This window comes from Dromaius novaehollandiae, chromosome 4 (genome assembly GCF_036370855.1).
Source record: "Dromaius novaehollandiae isolate bDroNov1 chromosome 4, bDroNov1.hap1, whole genome shotgun sequence".
NCBI lineage: Eukaryota > Metazoa > Chordata > Aves > Casuariiformes > Dromaiidae > Dromaius > Dromaius novaehollandiae.
This window is the reverse complement of record NC_088101.1, coordinates 64,730,854-64,754,049: the sequence shown is the minus strand read 5'-3', so window position 1 is coordinate 64,754,049 and position 23,196 is coordinate 64,730,854. Positions and strand designations below refer to the sequence as shown.

Here is a 23,196-nt window from a genome sequence, read left to right as displayed (position 1 = left end):
AAGGTAATTCTGGAATTAGTAACAATGAGCAGAGGCTGCTAGTAGAAGAGCATCCAGGAAAATACATAATGGGAGGGTAAGGAGAGAAGAATAAGCATCACATCTGGGGAAGAAAGAAATTAAAGTTTGAAGAAATATGGAAACGGGACCTAGCAGAGGTCAGAGAGCAGAGGAGAAGGCAATAGGCAGCAGAAAAGTCTATGAGGAAGAGCAGTTCTGACAGGGAGAGAATTGCACTCTCTGGCAGTTCTGAACACCAGAGAGTGCATTCCAGTACTATGTTATTGCACATGAAGATAAATCTGAAATAGAAACAAATACATGGAAGGGGTAGACGATGTATAGAAGAATATTTTTATAGGTTTATTCTATAGGCAATGACCTAGTCTCCCCAAACTCTTCAACGTACTTTGCATTAATATAGTGCTATATTAAAATATTAGAAATAATTTAGTATTACATGTAAATATAATACATTTGTCAAAGTTATGAGGTTTTCAATTTCAGGAGAAACAATTCAGTGTTATGAAAACTTCTGATTATTCAGATTTTTTGAGAGAAAATCTCCAAATTTGGTATAAAATAAATTTTAATTAAATATATTTTGAATATATTCTAAATATGTTCTAAATAATGATTTATACAATTTTGAACTTGTTCAGTTAAAATAAAATCACTAAACTTCACATCAGTGAATAGAGCAAAACATTGCTGTTGATGCCACACAAATTGCCTTCATGACTCCTCAGACTGCACATATAAATCCAGACATTTTCAAAGTTATCACGATGACCTTACTATTTTCACACTGCTACTGCTAGCACAGTACACCTGTAGCTGGTTATCTTTCTATTCAATTCCTAATATCTGTTACTACAAAACATTGCCTATAAAGGAAAAGAAGCTGAAAATCTCCTGCAGTAATAACCACCATGATGGGAAAGTGAAAATTAAGGCAAAGCAGGCATTTCAGGAACTTCTATTGCCTTGTCTGTTCTTATGGTCTGTGATCCATTCAAGAATCTGTTCAGAGGACCACAAAAACCCAACATAAGTATCCTCAGTCAAGGTGTCACTAGACTAACAGAGGATATATACTGCCTTCTGACTTCTATCTAGCTGTCTCTCATAGAACTACTAAACCTTTCAGTAAATGTTGAACTTACTATTTGCTTATTCAGATATTGTGATTTTGTAATGATAAATACTTCCCTAGAGGTTCAGGATGGTTGGGTTTTGTTTTATTTTGGTTGGTTGTTTTTTTCCAGCTAATTGATCATAGGTGTCCTAAGGGGCTACTTTTTAAGAAATAGTCCTTACTATGATAATAACTGAGAACACTGCTGTAAGGATTTTTCCAACAGTATTTTTTCCTTGGGTGGATAAAATGACTTTGTCAATAATTAGTGCTGATTGAGAAGTAACTTATAAAATATAGTAAAACTAAATATAGGGCTTGGTACAGGAATTTTTTTATAACTCTAAATCAGTAAGTACATTTTGTCACTATTCTGTTTACAAAAAAAGCTAGCTATAAGAACAGGTAATATTTTTCAGGAAATTCCACAGTTTTATCATCTTCCCTCAAGATGATAAAAGATTTGGAACCAAATGGAAAGCAGGAGTAGGAAGGAAAATAGCAAAGAGGATACTAGCTCAGTAGATAAGAAAATTGAAAGTTTAGTCCTACCAATTTGCTAGTAGCTGACTTAAAATGGGTCATCATAGTATTGATGGTCAAATCTGGACTCACTGCAATGGGAGTTTTCTACTGGCGCTTATAGGACTTCATTCTTTCCTGATGACAGCTGTGGCAATAATTCATACCACATTAATACAACTCCTTGATGGTTAAATACTGATATCCTTAATTTCCTTCTTTAAAGTTTCAAAAAACAGGGACAGACATTCAAGTATTTTGTTTACACGTGTATAAAAAGGGGAAATATGAAATATTTAAAACCAATTTCTGAAGCAAAAGAGAGAATGTATTTTCTTTTACTTTTTTCTCTTTCTTTTTGCTTTTCTTTTACCTTAGTACTTTAAAACCTAACCCAAGACCTGGACTAGGAGACATATTCCTCCCCAAAACAGAACAGCTAGCAAGAAAATACATCAGCCTTGCTCTGTCTAGCAAAGTTTCTCTATGATTTAAAGACATGAAAGTAACATCTTCAAACTGACTAGGGTTTGAAGCTCCATGGTTAAGATCTTAGAAAATGTTCCAACATAATGTTGTGGAACATAATGTTGCACTAATGACAAGACACTAAAGGCCTTCTCGAAAACTTGAATTTGATACATACAGGGTTAACCTTTTAAAAACTTAGGTCACGTATATATTAATCAGTTCTCATCATTTGTAATTAGTAGTTATATATAGCTTTTATGAAATGAAATGCATCCCTGCAGTTTATAATGAATACCATATCAGGGGATAAAAAAAGAGCTAACTTGGCATCAGTGAGGAAATTCATCCCACAACTTATGAAGTACCTAGGGAGAGCTTTACTGCTTCCTTATTATATTCCATTTGAGCTCTATAAAACTCATACAATGCGCAACATAAAATCCTTTATTATTTATGATTTCCACTGTTCTACCACTTACAGTCAAGAAATTTATAGGTGAAACTCCATTTCCTTGACTTCTCTGTTTCTAATAATCTCCATGAATTTTATATTCTTTTCTGACTGAGTTTATTATTTCAGTGTATAGTACAGCTAAACTCCCTGGAAACCACTGCCCACTTGACTAGGCATAGGTATGTGCAGCTGCAGGTTTATTGCCACTGTATATGTCTAACTGAAATATGAAATACTTAGTCCACATCCCTAATAAATGAAGTTTGTCTTCTATTCTAGAGTCTTAAACAATGGAAAAGAACTTTCCTTAAAACTTTGTGGTTTCATAGCAAGAGACCATCAAGAATAAAATAGGATGGTTGAATCTAAGCTAATGCAGTTTCACTGAAACCATAAGCGATGTCATTTCATAAACAATGAAGATTAATATATATGACAAAGTTCTCTGGAACTACACAACTTCATCAGTAAAAGAGCAGAATGGGAGTTCCAAGTATTTCTCGTCAACTGTCCTGTATTTTAGTACTGTATTTTATTCCTGTTTGATTTGCAATTGCACAGACCCTATTTCCATTTTCTTTTGGAACTGACACCTCATGACAGCTGCAAAGATTACATCATCAGTAAAAATAAAATAGGAATTATTGTAAGAAAGTATTTCAATTTTTTAATGATATTTTTATCTTTAACAAAATGTATTAATCATAATTCCTACTGTATTTCCTCTTCCTTTCTTTCTCCTTCATGAAGCTGGAAAGAAAGGATAAACAGCTGTGTGCAACCAAACATCTCACAGGCTCTACTTCAGCTGGTGGAATCTGGAGCATTTCCAAGCTTTGGGTACAGAGCCTCCTCCACAGCCCTATGCCAATACTGGAAAAAAGCCTGCATGCGCTGGAAAAAAGTCTGCATGCACAGAAGCCCTTTCTACTGCCACAGAGGGGAAATCAAAGCACAGGAACTGGGAGAGAGCCATCACATGTTTCAGAGGAAAACAAAACTCCTATGTAGGGAATAAACTCTCAGATCAGATAGTCTCAGTGAACCTTCAGAAAAGGATCTACAAATTTAGACCACAGTTTCAGAAACTCTAACTTAAAATGTTGTGGTGCTTGAGAAAGATTTAAACATTGCAAAGTATCGTGGAGCAGAGAATATAGCTGTACATCTCCCAAAGTAGAGGAAAAATCACACTTGCCCCTCTGAGCATTTGCTGATTCTGTGTTTCCTTTGTTGCTGAAGGATGCATATGCAGTGCATTTTATTTGTCTCTTAACACCAGTTTAGCTATTTCAGTTCATGTGTTGGCAAGGGCACAGGAATGAGCCTCCACACATATTACAGCCAGCAAACTCATTTACAAAAGCGCAAAACCATCAAAGTTGCTTCTGTTTCAGCCTGTAAAGGATTGGCAAGGTGAATAGTCCATGCAGCTTGTGCTAAAACTGAACAAGTTAAAAGTATAGATAGGTGAGAGTGTTTTTTGGAGAGAGGGCAATTCACATATTTTTTTAATCATTATTTCTAATGTGAGTGAATCCTAGATACATTTATGTGAAATATGTTGGTGAAGAGATGAAGAGAAGTTCAACTAGATAGTTCTTCCTAGGGGAAAGTAACACCCAAAATATTTAAGTTTCAGAAAAGCCTCTGTTAAACAGGGAGGACAAGAAAAGCTATAGTAAAGAATCCTGTGGCTATATAAGCAAACAAATTTTCACCAATTTAGTGAATGATGCCTGAAACAAAAACAAACAACCAAACTCAGTTACCTTTACTTTTAAAGGGCCCTGAATTTGACATTTGCAAATTTAAAATGGTTTATGGAAGAAAAAAAAAAAGGAGAATCTTCATTGGAACTTTTCTAATAGAAGCTAAAAATGTAACACCCAATCCCAAAATTCAGAGCTCTAAATGAGCTAATACAGCCCTTGGGAATTTGGCAAGAACAAGCACCACTATTAATTACTTTTACATTTTGAAAATTTCTTATCTTCAAGCCACACACCTATTTACTGTTATTATCCTCTCAAATTCATTGTATTCCAGCTCTACATCTGGCAAATTCTCTGAAATTTCTACTTTTTCAGTAGACCATTTTGTATTTCTACTTTCTCATTTTTTAGAAATATGGATAAACATTTTGTCCAAGCTATTTTTTAATGAAAAATTAGCACATGAAACTTTAACTGAAAAATGTTTGTCCTCTCTGGATAAAATATTTTTGTGTCAAAAATGCATGGATGCACAAAGGACAACAGTTCAAAGGTCCATAGATTCAAGGATGATTCAGTCTTTGTAGGTTCTGAACTGCAATCTGGAAGAGTGTATCTCTTTCTACAGACAATAGAAGGAGTCCAGAGCATTTCCTAATTTAGACATTGCATATTAATGCCTTAATTTGAATACCTGACCTAGCTGTCTACACATTCTACGAGAGGAGAAAATGACATATCAAAGGAAATCTATTCGAACATCAAAAGGTAGTCTATTAAAAAGAAGAAATAAAATGTAAACATTAAGCACCAAAATTTAAATTCCTGTGAGACATAATAAATGCCATTTAAATGTCTGTACTTCTGATGTTCTACTGAAAAGGTAGATTTTTCCATTGCTCCACTTGCCAAATCAGTTTGAAGATCCTGAATAAGTAATACTTAGAACGCATTTTAAGAGCCCAGAACTGTCCTTAGAATTTGGGTTTATTTAATGAGTCTGACAATTCAACAGTTCCCATATAAAATAAGATTCTATGACATATAATTTTAACAAACCATGCTTCTATTAGACAGCTTTTGGTTCTTAAAATTATTACCTTTCCTCTATCATCTCTGAGCTATTCCCACATTTCATGCATTTATTTATCTATGCAAAAGAATTTAAATAATCAAATTTCATTTGTTACAACTGAATAATTAAATCAGCAAATTGTAAAGTACTGTATTGTTCTTAAAATGGTAATAAAAATCACAGCTCACAGAAAAAAAATATTTTTAAAAAGGAAACAGGATCTTTATGTCTATATAAATTCTTCTACACAAATCTTATAATGAATTAATTAGTAAAATGAAAGCAAAACATGAAGTCTTGTGGGAAGGTGTGCATGTCACGTAAGATGATGCACAGAAGGAATAATTCAAACCACAAGATAAAGTGTGTGTAAACCACAAACTCTGACCTAAGGGAATAATGACTGAACCACTCCACATCACTTAGTGAAAGAAAGAAAATCCTACTTGAAACTGAGTAACTGCAAAGATATTAAACTGAACGAATCCATGAAAGGATGTTGGTAGAGAGACAAAGTGTCCTGATCTGGAAAAATGTTGCAGTACATACAGCCTGCACAAAAAAGAAAGACTATTTTAAGTAATGTATATAATTAGAATGCCCTCTAGTTTTTACAGTCCATTACAGTAACAGTAATAATCTTTTCTGTACATTGTATTTTATTCCACACACTATCTGAGAACTCATATCTCCCCAGTCAAGCTTCCTAGGCAAAAGAGACACACATGCCTGTTACGAAAAGAGCTGATGACCTCTGACATTTACCTAGCTCATAACTTAGTCCTCTTGATAACTTTTTGTTTTCTATTACATTCTCCTTCTCTCCTCCACACCAGGCAATGGACAAAAGACCTGACACATCTGGAGCCCAGTAAATAAATTAATTTCTTTTTTTTAACTTTGTACTTTTCATCACTAAATAAAACTTAAAACTGATTTGATAAATTTCTTTTTTCCTTCCATGTTAGAGGAAATGAAGGCAGAAGATTTAGCATCATCTGCAGCTATTAAGTGGGCGTCAGAAATAAGACCATGAAAAAGAACCATGACATTTTATCATTAGATCTCAAATGCCCTAAATAATCTGCACCTGACCTATAAATCACATCAGTCCTTTGTTGATAAAAATGCCTTAAAAGGAGTGTAAAATACTGATTTTGAAAGTGCTTCAAAATTTCATTGTACATCACAAACAGAATGACAGTTTACCAAAATGCAACATTTGAAAAGTCATTCTTTTACAGTTTATTGCTGCTTTTTGTTCAAGAAATGTGAATTATGGGGATTCAGCTATTTAAAATAGGAACAGAGAAGCAGCATGGACTAATTTAGTGTGATTATAACATAAGTGTAAGAAGAAAGCACCCCATTTATTTGATTTATCTCAGCTAGAGTCTTGCCAGAATTAAAATAGGGGTCAGAACTGCATGACCAATGAATGTTTAAAATGTTATCTACTCTTAAGTATAGCTAAGTGAAATGGATTATCATTTTATATTAAACTAAAGGCCAAGTTATTACGCTAAAAGCATTATATGGTTCTGTTTTGAATATAGTGAATTTCTAAACAAAGAATTGTCATTATCTTAATGGAGACTTTCATGTAAGAAGAAAATAGGTTTTCTTGATGACTGTATTGATTTTCCTGTAAAAATAAATATATCATACTGTAAGTATTATGAATCTTTGGCATTCATAATATTTTATAAACAGTTGTCATATGTACACTCGTATGGTAAAAAACTGAGACAAGAAATATAATCTTCAATCCACTTTCTCAGAAGTATAGTAGACATCTAAGCTCAAACTGCATATGCTAGAAAAGTTATTTTCGCAGCTTCTCAAGAAAAGTGTCAAATATAGGCAGAGTTTTGTTATATTTTTTCCCAATTCAGTGTGGCTCTTAAAGGAACTAAAATTTGAATATCCCATACACCCGATATACAGTCAACTGCAAAGATTGCTCATATGATAAGGAAAGGTGTAGAAGAAGATGATGAGGGCTCTACATACCAGAAGTTCTTTGCCAACCTTCACAATTGTAGCTCTAAAACAGAATGTTTTCCTATGACTTCCTCAAAACTGGAGGATGCAGCAGTCAGCGTTGCCAGGCTCCCAGGTCCAGATGAATTCTCTGGCCCTATCCTTGCCCTGTATATCCCATTCCTCCTGCAACATAGCTTCCATTCATGAGAATCCACTTCAGGTCAGATGAGGACCATTTTGCACTGTGACCAGTCCAGGACCTTGCGATATATCAAAGTGTGTATCTGCACATCAGTTTAGATGAAGATATTAATATGAGGATTAGAAAATTTTTAAAATATGAATTCCACAGGTTGTGAGATAGTATGTTTTCTGTTTACTTCTTGCATTTTGTACTGAAGAACTGGAAGCTGCCTAGTCTTAAGTGTTAACCTTGCTTTACTGTAGCTTTAACAGCTGTAGATGCTTGGCACGCCTCTACCTATCTTTCTGCTCATGGAGAAAAATGATACAGAGACTCTTTTCTCCATAAATCGCTAAGAGATTCAGTCCCAGTCCACATCTGGTCTGAAGGCACTGAAAACAAGTATGGAAATCAGAGGAAAATTAGCTAAAAAGAGTTGGCTGTCCATGAAGAGGCTGTCAGGAGAATTCTTCTGAAGTGCAGGTTATGTTTCCTCTTTAGAGAAAACAATTCTCGGCATACAGGGAGTCTTACCATTTCTAACAGAATTGTCCTTCTCCTACTGAGGATGAATGTTTCTAAGCTACAATTTAGATGTTAATTAGTTTGTGAATAACCAAACAAACTGTGTAAAGTCACTTTAACGCATTTTAGAAAGTGTACCCATTCATAAAGCCCAGATTTAATTAAACAAATCACATAGCCTTTCTCTCTGAGGTAGAGTTTATTAGACATAGTAGGACTATGTAAAATTAACATTGTATTTCAGTGGTTGTGTAGGCTGGTGAGTAAAATATTGGATGAGGCAAAGTTGTAAAACTGAGATGTAGCAATCTTTGAACTTAAAAATTTATCTTTTTATATCTCTATTTAGTATCCTAACCTCTCTCTACCTCACTCATTAAGATTCTAAATTCACTGGGAAAGGCCCATGCTCAGGAGAATGGAAACATCATCTTCAGTTAGAGTTTTCTACAGATTTTGCTGCTCCTTTTCCTCAACATAAATGTTTGTGTACTGTGTAACACTGAAACCTTTCAAAGAAGAAAGTTACTGGACTTTTAATTTACTTGCTTATATGTAGATTACCTTTAAAAAACTTTTTAAGGAAAAAAATTGCACTGAAAGAAGTATATTCTGTTCATGTTTGAATGTCAGGTCTAATGAAAAGTAATTCATATGTGAATTTTTGAGATTTATTTAATGGGTTATTACTATTGCCTTTGCAGAGAAGTTTTCTAACACATACTTTTTCTTTTCTAGCTTTGAAAAAAAAATGTAATACAAAATTTTGGGGATGTAATCTTTGAATATCTTACATAGTCAGACAGCTAGACATTCAAATGAGAGTATGAACTACTGATGATGTCATAGTGGGAGAGAAAAGAGTTTTAGCAAATTAATATCATTTGAATAACCTGGTAACATTCATTCATCCACCAGTCATTCTATCATAGTAGATTTGATGTTACTGTGAACTGCTTGTACTAAGCAAATACATTACAAACCTACCTGACATTTAATTATTTTTAACATCATATTTTTATTTGTCAAAGTTTATGGGGAAAGACCATATTTTTAATTAGATCAGCTGTTATTGCTGGGAAAAAACAGCAGGACTAAAAGGAAAAGTTTCTGTGCACAGAAGTCCTTTTTCATGTCTGAAACAGAAGCAGGAAACTTCTAACAGGTTGTAACAGCTGGGAAAAAATGGGCAGCACTTGCAAGGGAAAAGATGAGTGAACTGGAAAGGGTATGGCTGATGGAGGAGAGAGAGAAGGGTGCTGGCTCTTATGGTAAAGAGAGGAAAAGGTAATTGTCACCCATGCAATACAACAACGTAGGTTTTTGTAGACTGAATGCATATTTTTAAAATATTGAATCAACTACTGTAAAATTCTCAAATCTACATGTAGGAAAATACATTTATGATGCTGTAGGATACTGTTTTCAGGCTGTGGGAACAGACTGTGTCACACTTTTGAATATCTTCAAAGATATTCAAGATACCGGAATATCTCCAAGATCTTCTAGATCATTAATTTAGCTGATGTTACACTAAAATCCTAGCTTTTCATTATCCTGACTTTTTCATGTTGAATTACTCTTGTATTTGTGTTAGATATTTAATTTATTATTTGCATTGTTCCAGGCATCATTGCAAGAGAAAATCAATAGCTCTTTTTATTTTCATATCAGAGTTGACTTTTACATTCTGAAGTTATTGGTTTATATTTCAAATACAAGAATGTGGATATTATTTCTCTATTAGAAATAAAAATATAATTACTGCTAACTATAGCAATAGGATATACCCATATTTATCCCGAGGGGCATACCTTCCAAATTAGTGTATGAACTCAACATATTGTACTCAGTCCTGTAAGTACTTTGGAACATTGTATTCAAACATATTCTTTCCATCTGTACCAAGCACTGATTTCTGCACAAATATTACCAGTCCCTTTCTCCATAACCTTCCACTCCCAAAATCATCAGCTGCAAAAAGTCATGGTGAGTGAGAGAAGCAGCACTCTGCACTCCAGCTTTTCCTCTAATGTCTTTGTTATAGCCAATCTACTCTCACTTTCAAAAGCAGTAGATGAATGTAAACAATGTCTGGCATAATTTTGAATTAAAAATTGGAGCTTCAGGACATGGAGACAGAATTTTATCTCAAATGCCTAACAATTAGCTTGATGAGATAGCTCCTAGTATACCCAAAAGCATATGAGTGTTTAATGCTGTTATGAATAATATGAATGAGAACACTGTAACAAGATATACATGTAACTTCATACCTAGCATGAGTAACAAATTATATATGATTTCTAAATACGTGTGTGGGCTTATGTAAATTACATGAATTGGGATGCATACAACCAAACACTGAAGATTAAAATTCCTAAAGCTATTTTTAACATTTGAGAGAGCCAACATCAAATACAAAAATCTGAGTGAAGTTAATATAGCACAAAAATATTGACAAAGGAAACAGATGATGATAGGAGGAATCATTCGAGACCACAGCAGATTCCCTGGAGTTTTGTTACTTTGTTGTAGAGCTTTGCGGTAGTAAAACTGATTGAAAAAAGTCTACTGTTCCCTAGATATATCATGATTATAGGTACAGAAGTAGAATAAAATCATGTTAAAGGTCAATGAGTTGTATCAAGCAGGAAGATTTTATAAACTGTCACTCAAAATCAGCAGAATAGCATTTTTAAGTTTGCCTTCAGTGTGTAAAACTGTCTTCACTGTAGATCCAGTTTTTAATATCAGTAATTTATTTGGAGACTCTTCTTCATGATAGAGACAATTCAGTTCCTCCACTCAGATGTTCCACCTTGACCTCAAGGGTATTAAAGTTTACCTCCCTTTCCCATGATGGGAAATATTTTCCATCCCTGAAAGATAACCAAAATTCAGCTGGTCAGAGACTTATGCAGCCTGTATAAATTGACCTTTCTTTGAGTGAGAATTTGGAGTAGATGACTTCAGAGGACCCTGCCAATTTATGCCATTCTATGGTTCTAGGTTTCTACAAGAAATGCCTAAGAGTATGTCCATCTAGATGTAAAAAGTCACATGGGCTTCCTGCTTACTGCAAAGAAATACGTATTCAACTCTACCAGCACTCAGAGAAGGCTATATTCCTAAACTGGCTATGCACTAAGAGCCACAGTACACATACTCAGTTTGACGTGTTCTCCCTAAGCACCTGGCCACAGTAGGAGATATTGTCCACAGGACACAATATTGCAGTCCTCTATTGGACTGAGAAGAACTGGTTCAAGGCCCTCTGACATGGGGCATAGGCTAAATGGATGCCTGACTATCTTTACCTTAGCATGTCAGGAAATCCTATATTACTATTTCTTTCCTACATGCTCAAGCATACTTCTTTCCTCTTTCAATTAAAAAATATAGATAGATAGAGCCTATCACTGTTATGAGATATATAAATAGCATGAGAAGAGTGGATATTATCAAAAAATGATATCTGAAAAATTAAGAAGTATAGGCTATGTTGATACTAGTAAATTCAATGTGGTCAGAACCCTGCCATAGAATGGTCCTCACCTACACTACTGAACTCTGTAAACTTCCAGTAAAAGGTGGCCGTATTGGCGCTAGAAAATGGGAAGTGCCAAGAAGTACACCCTTGGTTGCTCTTCATACATACATAAGGCAGCATGTGCTATCCTGAATATAAACCTATCAGTGTTAACTTCTTTCTTGATACCATGAGGAGAAAGTAAGGGACGCTGTCACGAAACAGTCACTGTAGGAAATAAGAGTGACTACCTGGATCACTGAGCATAGCCCCTGATACTCAAGCACCAGATAAACTCCTATTTTTTTGTAAATTTATTGAGCTCAATCTTAGTAGTAATTAGTTTCTTTTCAACCCAATTACTCTAGCCCATTCCAGAATCTTCCTGCTTCAATGGCTATGAATTTTCTTTTAATATGAATGTACTAATGATCAGCATATCCTCCTTTGTTATTTTTACCTGTACCAACATCATCCTTTAATTAGAAAGTTCTTTTCCATCTTTCCCAGAATTTACAATTACTGAAATGTTTTCCAGAGATTTTCAAGTAATGTAATTACTTTTGTTACTTTTGTTATTTCAGTGGCCCTTCATTGCACTCATTCCCTCCCTAAACTTATTGTACCAGAATCTCAGAACTATGTGTTTGAGTCCTGATAAGGCCAAGACGATGTCTCTTTTGCCTCAGGTTTCATGGGTACAGGCTTGTCCTCAGATCCCTGAGTTCTGAGCCTTCTAGCTCCTCACTGTGAGAGTGAAGCAGTATCCACAGTAGAAGAAGAAAGAGTTAGGGATCACTTAACCCACTTGGACGTACACAAGTCCATAGGAGCAGCTGGGAGGTGTCTGAGGTTGCTGAAGTGACCACTGATGATGGCATGATGATGATGAGTCTCCTCTCTATCATCTTCAAAAGATCATGGCAAATGGGGAGGTTCCTGATGAGTGGAAAAATAGCCAATGTCACACCCATCTTGAAGAAGGACAAGAAGGAGGATCCACGTAGTTACAGGCTGATCAGCCACACCTCAGTCCCTATGTGGGATACAGAGCAAATTGTCTTAGGAGATAAATACACGAAGAACAACAAGACGGTTCAGAGCAGGCAGCATGGATCAAAGGTAAAATCAGGATGAGAGCATGGAGTGCACTCTCAGCAAGTTTGCAGACAACCTGAAATTGAGGGGAACAGTCAGTATGCTGGAGGGCAGGGCTGGTCTTCAGAAGAACCTGGACAGGCCAGTGAATCTGACTGGCAGGAACCTCAAGAAGTTCAGCAAAAGCAAGTGCAAAGTCCTGCCGCTGGGATGGAATAACTCCAGGCAACAGTACAAGCTGGGGGTTGATAGTCTGGGAAGCAACTCTGTAGAAAAGGACCTGAGATTCCCAGTGGACAAGTTGAACATGAGTCAGCAGTGTGCCCCTGTGGCAAAAGAGGCTGATCTCCTGGGCATCCTGGGCTGTATTAGGAAGAGTGTAGCAGCAGGTCCAGGGAAGTGATCCTTCCCCTCTATTTGGCACTTGTGAGACTGCATCTGGAGTTCTGTGACCAGTTTGGGGCTTCACAGTCCAAGAAAGAAATTGACATACTGGACTGAGCCCAGTGAGGGCAACCCAAGTAGTTGGTGGTAGGGCACGGGACATACAAGGAAAGGCTGAGAGAACTGGGTCTGTTCTGCCTAGAGAAGAGAAGGCTTGGGGGAGACCTTATTGCTTGCCTACAGCTACCTGATCGGAGGTACAGAGAAGACGAACGCAGACGCTTCTCAGAGATGCAAAGTGATAGGATGAGAGGCAATGGACCTAATTCGGAACACGGGAAATTCAATTAGATATCAGGAATTTTTCTTTTTACCACTAGGGTGGTCATCAATATTAGAAAAGTACAGTGAAATTATTCATAATAAAACAACATTTTATATACAACCATTGAAAAATGTAGGTTTGATGGGACTGCTGGGGTCATCTAATCCAACCTCCTGCTCAGTGCAAGCCTAGCCTCCAAGTTAGAGCAGGTTGCTCAGGGCTTTTTCCAGTCAAGTTTTGGAAATCACCAAGGATGGAGATCCCAAAGCCTCTCTGGGACCCCTGTTCTAGTATTTAACCACTACTGTGGTGAAGAATATTTTCTTCATATCTAGTTGGAATTTTATTTGCTGCAAATTGTGACCCTTCACTGTGTGTCTCTGACAACACTCTGGATCCACTGCAGCTAGATGCTTCTCCTCTCTTTAGTTCTCCCTTCTCCAGGCTGAAAAAAAACCTCAGCTCCCTCAGCATCCTCTTGTATGTTGTATGATCATTCCTCTAATCATCTCAGTAACCTTCTTCAGGACTTGTTCCAGTTTGCTTCTATACTTTTCATAATACAGGCACCAAAACTGAGCAGAGTATTCCAGGTGTAATTTCACAGGGGTTGAGTAGAGGAAAATAATCAGTACCCTTAACTCGTTGCCTACGTTCTTACTAATGCAACCCAAGAATTGGTGAGCCTTCAACACCACAATGGTGCACTGCTGTCTCATGTTCAACTTGACGACAAGAACACCCAGGCACTTTTCTGCAGATCTGAATGAAAACACTGGACTATGTATTCAGTAGCAATATAAGATTATAAAATAACAAGCTGAAAGAATATATTTTCTCTGTATCTATATTCATATTAGATACAAAGTGTTTAAATTTATAAGAGTATAACTAGAGTATTCCACTTAAACATAAAAATCAACATCTTGGAACCTTGGAAGTGTATAATATATCTTTTCTTGACTGATTTCAAAAGTCCTGAATCTCACCCAACATCTTGGAAGTCAGGAAGAGAGGAAACAGCCCTGTTTCAAAATGCTATCAAATGTAAAGTTAAATAGTAACACATTCTGAATGTTTATCATTAAATGCCTAAACATTGCTATATCAATGTAGGGGGAAAATGAAGAATCAGAATTTGGTTTCAAGTAAATAGCATTTATATGCTTCAGATTGGTACTCCTTTATCTGCAGGACTGTTAAGACTCAATAGCATGTGCGAGCTGGGTGAATTGCACCAGTATTTTCCTCAATTAGCAAATTAAATCTTCTTACAATCACTGGCAAACTACCTTTGTGATATTTTTGCTATCTTGGCTTTTTCCCTTTCCCTCTGTAAATGTTTCTGGTGTATATCTATGTTGTTATGTGCCAGCACAATAGCTCCCTCAGTCCTCAAAAAGCAGACATATGTTGGCACTTATCCATCTCTAATTTTGTCATAGTACTTCACTTTCTCTCATAGCATTCTTCCTGGTACAGATCTTTGCAATCCCTGTCCTCAGCACTACTTGATTATGATCCTTGCCAGACATCAGCTCTGCTGCCTGCAGAGATCTACATGGGAAAACTTATTCTTTCTATTGCTGCTGTTGCTGCTAATTTTAGTGCCTCAGTTGCCCTTTAAAAAATACCAAGTGGAGCCAATTGTTTATGTTACAGTAATGCAGAAAAGCAGCACTACTGCAATCAAATGGTCCTGAGTTCAATTTCAAAATTTTGTGCAGGCAGGTGAACTGATATTTGAGATGTAATACAGAGGTTTGAAAGGTTTGAGAGTTTGATTACAGTAAAACTCCTACTTGAAAAGCATACAGGATCTGTATATACAGTCCAAGAGAAATGTTTTTCAGAAATTAATGTCAAATACAGAATCATTAGACTGTCCTATGACTGGTCAGTACATAATGATATTCTATTCTAACAATATTTAAACCATGATCTCATAAACAACATTTGTTTTGCTTCTACTTCAAAAACCTTAACAATAAAAATTCAAATGGTGTTATTGCTAATTGTATGTTTAAACTTTCTTCTGACTTCAGAGTTGGCTCATTCTTTTATACTCAAATTTAATATCAAAGGATAAAAATAGAAATTAAGGTACCTTAAAATGTCCCATTTTCAGCAGCAACATACACTGATTTGTTTTGGTCTCTTGATTGAGGTATAGTTGAACAGTGTTTCACATAGTTGAACAGTGGTGTCACTTGGCAAAATAAACTTCCTGTACTCAACAAACTAATGCAGTCTAAAACACAAAGGCTTGTTTAGACACATTTGATAGTTAAAAGCTTCTGTGTCCACACCAGCTTTGTAGTCATTCTTTCCTATGATTTTCCTTAATGTAAAACAAAAGCAATACAGAAAAGAAAATATGAACAAAACAGTGGCCAATAGAACAGACATCTAAATTTGTGTCTGAATACAAGGTATATGTATCTTGTGACTCCAACTGTTGAATAACAAAACACAGAACAGATTAAATAGCACCAAATCAATGCTATGCAAAAATAATCATTTAAATATTTTTTTGGCATCTGGAACATTTCACCTGCCTTATTTTTATATCAACACATATCTTTTAAACTGTATTAGAGATAACACCCAGAAAACAGATACTCTGGCAGATAAAACTCTCTAATCCCCTCCAAAATCTAATAAAAATATTGTGTAGTGTTTTATAGACAGATTCATCGTACATTTTCTATTTACAAACTGTTTTTTTCCTGTTTATCTAGGACAATCATAGAAAACTGTAAGTACAGGCCTCACATGCATCAACAGTGATAACTACATAAACACACTTGAAATGTCCATTCATAAAGACCATTGGAAAAAATATATATATTTTTACACATATCTAAGTTTAACTGGTGTATCTGTGTGTGTATCTGTGTACATATAAAGTAAATTTTATATATATAGGTATATATTAGAATTACAGAATCACAGAATGGTTGAGAAGGGAAGGGACATCTTGAGATTGCCTAGTTCAACCTCCCCGCTCAAAGTAGGGTTACCTAGAGCAGGGCTGTGTCCAGTTGGGTTTTGAATATCTCCAAGCTTCTCTGGCAACTTGTTCCAGTGCTTGATCACCCTCACAGCAAAACAGTTTTTTCTTATGTTTAAATGGAATTTCATGTACTGCAGTTAGTGCCCATTGCCTCTTGTGCTTTCACTGGGCACCACTGAGAAGGATCTGGCTGCCTCTTCTTTACTACATCCATGAAGTATTTATACACATTGATAAGGTGCCCCCAAGCCTTCTCTTGTCCAGGCTGAACAGTCTCAGGTCTCAGCCTCTAGGCTCAGCCACCTCAGGTGCTTCTTTGTATGCAGCTCCCAACCTCTCATCTGCTACCAGTGCACTAAACCTGTTCTGTAGTTGCAAATCTGCAAGTGGTGCAGGAGCCATCCTCCTAGTGCCAAAAGTCACAAGTTTCCAGCCTTTGCTCTCATGGTAGTCTCTATTTCCCAACCCCATAACCATCTGTTGCTCCTTCGGTACATTTGGGGGTTCAGGCTCTTGAAGCTGCAGGGTCTTGGAGATTGGTCAGTCTCTGTCTTGCCATCTCTGATTCTTCACAGTCTGTTGACGTCTCCCTGCAACTCCTCTTCTTTGGTAGACAGATCCTGAACAAGCACACATTTTCTGCAGGCAGGAAGACCGTCTTCCACTGCCTCAGCCTCAGCGACAGGTCTCAGGCACTGCCTGTGGCCAGAGACCTGCAGAGCTGCATCTTCCCTCTGGAGCTGTGTCTGGGTGAAGGCCTCTGATGTACACATACACACACATACATGTACATACACCAATTAAACATAATAAATATAAAATATGCATATAGAGAAATAGGTGTATATATTATATATTGGTGTATATAATATAAATATACACCTATATTAAAAATATATACAGATGCATATACCTATTAAACATTAACTTCCCTATAGTTGGAATGGTATATCTTTATTCTGCAGCCATTTTTCCTAGTCAGACACCTTTCCAATGTCTTACAACTTCAAAAATTCAACGAAAGGAGGAGGTATGGATGTTTGAACTATACCTTTTGTATATCTCCGAAGTTTTTCAAAATAGCTAAAAGTTATGCTTGGGAATACAGGTGAATACCTGACATTCAAGGCATATATTATGGAAATACAAATAGTCTATACAGAGTCTGGAGAAAAAAAGAACTAAAAACAGCTAAACTAATTTTGAATGGAAAAGGGGATTATGAAGTAACATTTTGCAAAACCTCCAAATTCCCATTGTGACTTTCCTGCAAAAAGACATTTTACTGACCTACGATGATCAAAATCAAATTGCTGTATTGGCACCATTAAAAGAATCATATGGGATTTGAAGAGGATGACACTAGCTAGTATATCCTGAATATTTATGAATTCAATTTTATATATTGTAGTGAAATTTTTATGTAAATTGCAATATCAGTGGAATTTTCTTTAGAGAGTATAATAATGATAGTTTCACTCAGCTGCCTACATAATACTTATTATGCAGTTGCCTACAGACTTGTATTAACAAATCTTTTTAACATTTTTTAGTGATTATTCTTCTCTTCTTCCACAAAGAAGTTAGCAATTGGTACTTATGAAAAAATCTTATTTTGTCAAAACTCTGAAAATGTTCAACTAGTACCAGTACCACACTTTCCTAATAGAGAGAGGGAGACAAGGAGGGAGGGAGGGAGGAGATTTGATGAAAAATTTAGACAGCTAAATGAAAATATCTGGCACCAAAGAAGTCAGATGTATATACAGGCTGTATTTTAGCAAATATTTCAAATCACTACTTAACCACATGAGAGAGATTTTCAAATACTCAACTTTCCATTACAGTTGAAGGAAAAAATATTCTTATAACTGTGTTGCACAAAATAGTTAAATAACTGGTTAAATGAGTTACCAGAGACCAATTCTTCTTTTTCTCCTGTTTTTCAAGAAAAACTTTGAGGAAATCATATATGTGTTTGTATTCAAATTAAAATTTGAGTGATATAATTTGATTAATGATAGCCTATAAAATATTATTCTGTTTTTCAGTTGTGTTTCAATCAACAATAAAAAAGCAAGTATGAGAGCACTACACGACACGACGTTATTTCTGCAAAGCTAATAGATAAATCAAAACTCTGATAACTCAATAAATGTATCAATATTGCCTGCATGCCTTGGAATTCACCTCAATCATAAATAGTCCTGATTTATATGTTGCTGATCCTGGCTTGATCATCTTGAAGACTTTGGAAATACTCTGTTAACTTTTTGGACTTCAGCTTTCTTTCTGATACTCAGAGGTGGTCAGAATACAGTATAGATTACACAGTTCAGTTGTACTTAGACTTTCAAATTCTTTTTCAATGATAACGCTTTTGAGTTGGGATTTTTGGACACTAACTTCTTAGCAGATACGAAAGACTTTAAATAGTAGACATTCAATTTAGAAATCTTGAGGATATCATGAGAAGCAAGTACCTCCAGAAGCATGTAGTTTGTAATGTTCCCAGACAGTTTCTTTCTGTGGGTGTTTTATTACTTTCACATGTATTTTATCCAAACCTTGTTGATTATAGATCAACCAGACTCCTGAAGCATTTCAAGATACAGCTACTTTAAGTATCTGTTTTCCCTCAGGAGTATTATTATCTTATAATAAACATACCTCTTGTAGTCCTCTTCTTACTAATAGAAGAGGGGTTTTATATATAAAAGTAAATTACTTTCTTCACTGAAAACTGCCAGATGAGGTTAGGAGATTTCACATGAGGCAGAAATTAATTTAAAACATTCATGCATCAATCTAGTGTACTCAGAATGCTCCTCCAACTTGAGCAGCTTTATTTTATATTTTAAGAGTTCAATCTGGAGATAAACAACACTACCTATCTTTTCTGTGAAGTAAAGATTCTGGTTTTACATACACACAGCACATCAGTCTAACCTAGAAGGTCTTCTCGTTGCATTAGTAGTGCACGTTTTTTGTAATACTTACACGCCTTCTTTTCACAAGCTAATTTAATAATAGAAAATAGAGGATAAGCAATCACATCTATAAATATGCAATTTTAAAAATTTTGCCTTGAAACATGGCATCCCGTTCAACTGAAAACCTTATGCTAGCCTTATTTCATACAATAATCAACAGAACTATGCTAATACAATACTGGCAGTTTGAATATCCAGATGTGGGAGGAAGCAGACCACCAGGAACTGCTGAGACCACCGCCCCTGAGTTACCATAGGGTCCTACAAAAACCCAAACATCCCAGCCCTTTGCCACAACACCATTCTCTGCCTGTAAACTTCTCCTAGAATTGCCTCTCCATAGTCTCCTTAAGATGGGAGCTGTGTGTTTTACAGCATTTGGTGAGGTGAATATTTTGTTATAAATTTAACTGGGTCAGGAAGTTTAGTCACCTTTGTATACAGTTGTATGTGCATGTATTATATAGTGAGCTACCCTGTAGGTAATCTACTAGAGGAATATTTCCTTTTTCTAAGTAGTTAATTATACAAAATTTGTTAAATGTCACCTATTTAATCTTTTACTTTCAGATACTCTAGTGCATTCTTGGCAATAATCGTAACATTCACAGAATAACTGTAACTGAAGGTGTTCAATAACTACTTTTCACAGTGTTCTAAACCTGTTATTTTGCTAACAGGTACCATGTTTTGGATTTTTTCCAAAATTCAGTTATGTATCTGCAATATATAAATTAATTGAAAAAAATAGTTTAAGTTTGTGTGATCTTTGAGTGTAATTCTAACATACTTACAGAAGTGTTATTTAAATTTAATCTTACTTTGCATATGCTACTTTGCGATTGCTAATTCTTAAGCTTTTTTCCTAAAATAATTCACAAAAGATGTTCCTCATTTTCTGGTACATGTAAAATTGGATTATTTTTTCCTCCTTGATATTTGTCATAGATTTCCTTTTTAAATATTTGAACTTTCTCAGATGAATACCAGCTTGTGTCCAAATGCAGTAAGTTATTTTAGAGCCATCAGTGGTCTTTGAATTCTGCATAAAATATCTGAAAGAGCCTTCCAAAGTAATCAGACTTAAAACTGCAGCTAAGTCACAATCCAACCCCCAAAGTAGAATTAGCTAGTCATAAAACATTCTTGCTAGAAGATTAGCTTAAATGCACATTGCATAGTCATTTTTATATGATTTCTTTTAATCACTTTGATACAGGTTAAGCTTTTCCCCAGAAACTTTGAGCCTCTGTCTGTCTTCTTTCCTGAACAAAAATTCATACATAATGCAATGTCTCTCCTTGTCTAAACAGTGAAATGATCCATTTAAAGAACTTGTTATCTCGTAACAATTCTACAAGTCTCTATTCCTAATATATCATGGTGTTTGTGCTACCTCTTCCACTACTGTTGCTGTCTAATCAATGGAGTATTATCTGTCAAAAGAGTATCTCATAAAAAGAGAAAATAGTATGTTCTCTCTTCAGAAGATAATAATTTAGAAATGTATGATGGTAGCCATTATATGTATACCTCCCCTGTCTTTACAACCAAGCCCAAGTAGCAGTTACAAGAACCAAAGATGCTTCCTTCTAATATATTTAATTCCTCAGTAGCTGAAACATGCCCTAGGGACAATGCAAACTCCATGTGACAAAGAAAAAAATCTGTTGTCTTCATGGTGGATGGAATTCCATTGCACTCAGTGAGAGAGCAGACAGAATTCAAAGTGCAAAGCATTGAGCTGAACTGAAGCAATATTTTTGAGAGATGGACCAGATCATCTCATGTCTATCATCTTTATATTTGAGGTAAGAAAAAGATGATGTAGAATAGAGTTAAGTAGTTTGGGTTTACTTTACTGCAAAGGAGTAGTAGAATTAAATGGCTAGACTCCGCTTTTATTTATAACAGCTTGTCACCCAGAATATCTTCTGCCTAGTATCTGGATGCAGGCTTCATGCCATGCACCCACAGTCATAAATACAAAATTTTCATGAATAACCAAGTTCTACTTAGGGACTGTGTTATAGAGGAAAAAAAAATCAAAATGAACCTTTAGATCCTCACTTTCATCCCAAAGCTTAATGTCTCCACCTATTAAAGACTACCTCAGGCTTACCTCAAGGTTCATCAGCCTGCTATCTAATATTTACTACTAAGAACTATTTTTGGACATTTTGACAATACTAACATCTGCATCACAGACACTAAATCCCTCCAGCTCCTTAATGTTTATTTTTATTAGGCTTGGGAAACATATATGCACCAGAGGAAGCAAAACCTCTTTTTAGCCTGCTATGATAACATGACCAGGAGTTACTCCTTCCTTATCCCTCTGAAGTGTACAACTCACTACCCCCTAATATGTAATTTGTCCTTTTTGACTGACCTAGGTTTCAGTTGAGAGCCTCACTTGATTCTCTTGATTTTCTTGACAGAAATTTCTGAATCCCATGAAGCGTAAAACCATGTAAAGCTTTTCTACATGTCCTTCTAGCCTACTGAGTGCTCTCCTAGCCCATCCTCAAATACTTCTTCCAAAGACAAACCAATGCCTTCACAAACTGATTAGCTGTCAACACTAACCAAGGGGAGAAATGTTGGAACATCCCACTTGACAAAATATTATTAGACTCTTTGAATGTGGAAAATGATATAGGTACCATACACTGTCTGTCTGGAAATATTTCTTAGTTTTGGTATCAGTATATTTCTCTTTTGTCTGAGTCTAAATCTGTAGCACATACCAGAAATACTATCAATCTGGTCAGCATCTGAGGGAACTGTAATTTTGGATGTTTTTACTGATGAGTAAATGTCCCAAAGTCTTCTCAGAAATGAGGGTATTTTATATGTAGGAAAGATGATGATATGGCTTTAAATACGAACAATTTCCCTACTTTTTTGGTATTGTTGGGTGTTTTTGTCTGTTTTAACTGCAGTTTTAATAAATTCCAAGCACTGTTGCAGTTGATATTTCTTATTTTATTTTCTAAAATTTAACAGGAAAGACCAGAACATTTTCCTCTTTTTAAAAACATTTTATGCTATCTGTGTATGAATTTTATTTGTTTCATTTGAATCTTTCACTGTCAAAAGATCTATTGGGATTTATTAAATAACAGATGATCATAAAATTTGCATATGTATCAAAAATGTATCCTTGGAAGCTGTAATGAACTTAAATTACACATAGCTAAAAGCAACAGATAGCTACTTTGTATAACTCCTATAGCACTCTAAAGTGATGGTCCAGTTAATCGATGCTGAATTACAGTGCAAATCTTATATTAATACTTGTGACATACACATTAATAGCTAATTGAAACAGTGTGATGAATGTTATTACAATAAATATAATGAATGAATGAATAGAACAGTATTTTTATGCAGTTTCTGACCAAATGATGGTGTCTATTGATTAAATAATCTGTTAAATCTTCAATGTCATGGACTGTCATGTTGAATTAATGCATATTTCCAAAGTGTAATATTTGTCTTTGATACTGGCAGAATAGAGACTGAATTAGCTCCCGAGCAGGGACTGTCCAGACTAAGAATGTGGGCCAGGGGGGAAGGGTACTGCTGTAACACAAAGATATATTTCCTGCAAAATCAAGTGTGGTGAGAGAACAGCAAAGTTAGCACTGAGCAAGCGTCCTTTTAGGTGGGCAGGTGTAGACAGTAGTTGTGCTTTTTTTTTTTTTTTTTTTTTTTTTTTGTCTCAGCCTCATTTAACTGGTTTTAAACAACTAAATACCAGACAATTTTAGTT

At 35.5% G+C, this 23,196-nt stretch overlaps 1 long non-coding RNA gene across 1 annotated transcript; it reads right to left on the bottom strand.

Moving 5' to 3' along the window:
- Positions 1-9,703: 9,703 nt before the first annotated feature.
- Positions 9,704-12,919, bottom strand: LOC135328400 (uncharacterized). Its single transcript, XR_010389233.1, has 2 exons — positions 12,421-12,919; positions 9,704-10,952 (listed from the first exon to the last, which is right to left on the bottom strand). It is a non-coding gene; the product is annotated as an uncharacterized LOC135328400 (long non-coding RNA).
- Between the last annotated feature and the right edge of the window lie 10,277 nt (positions 12,920-23,196).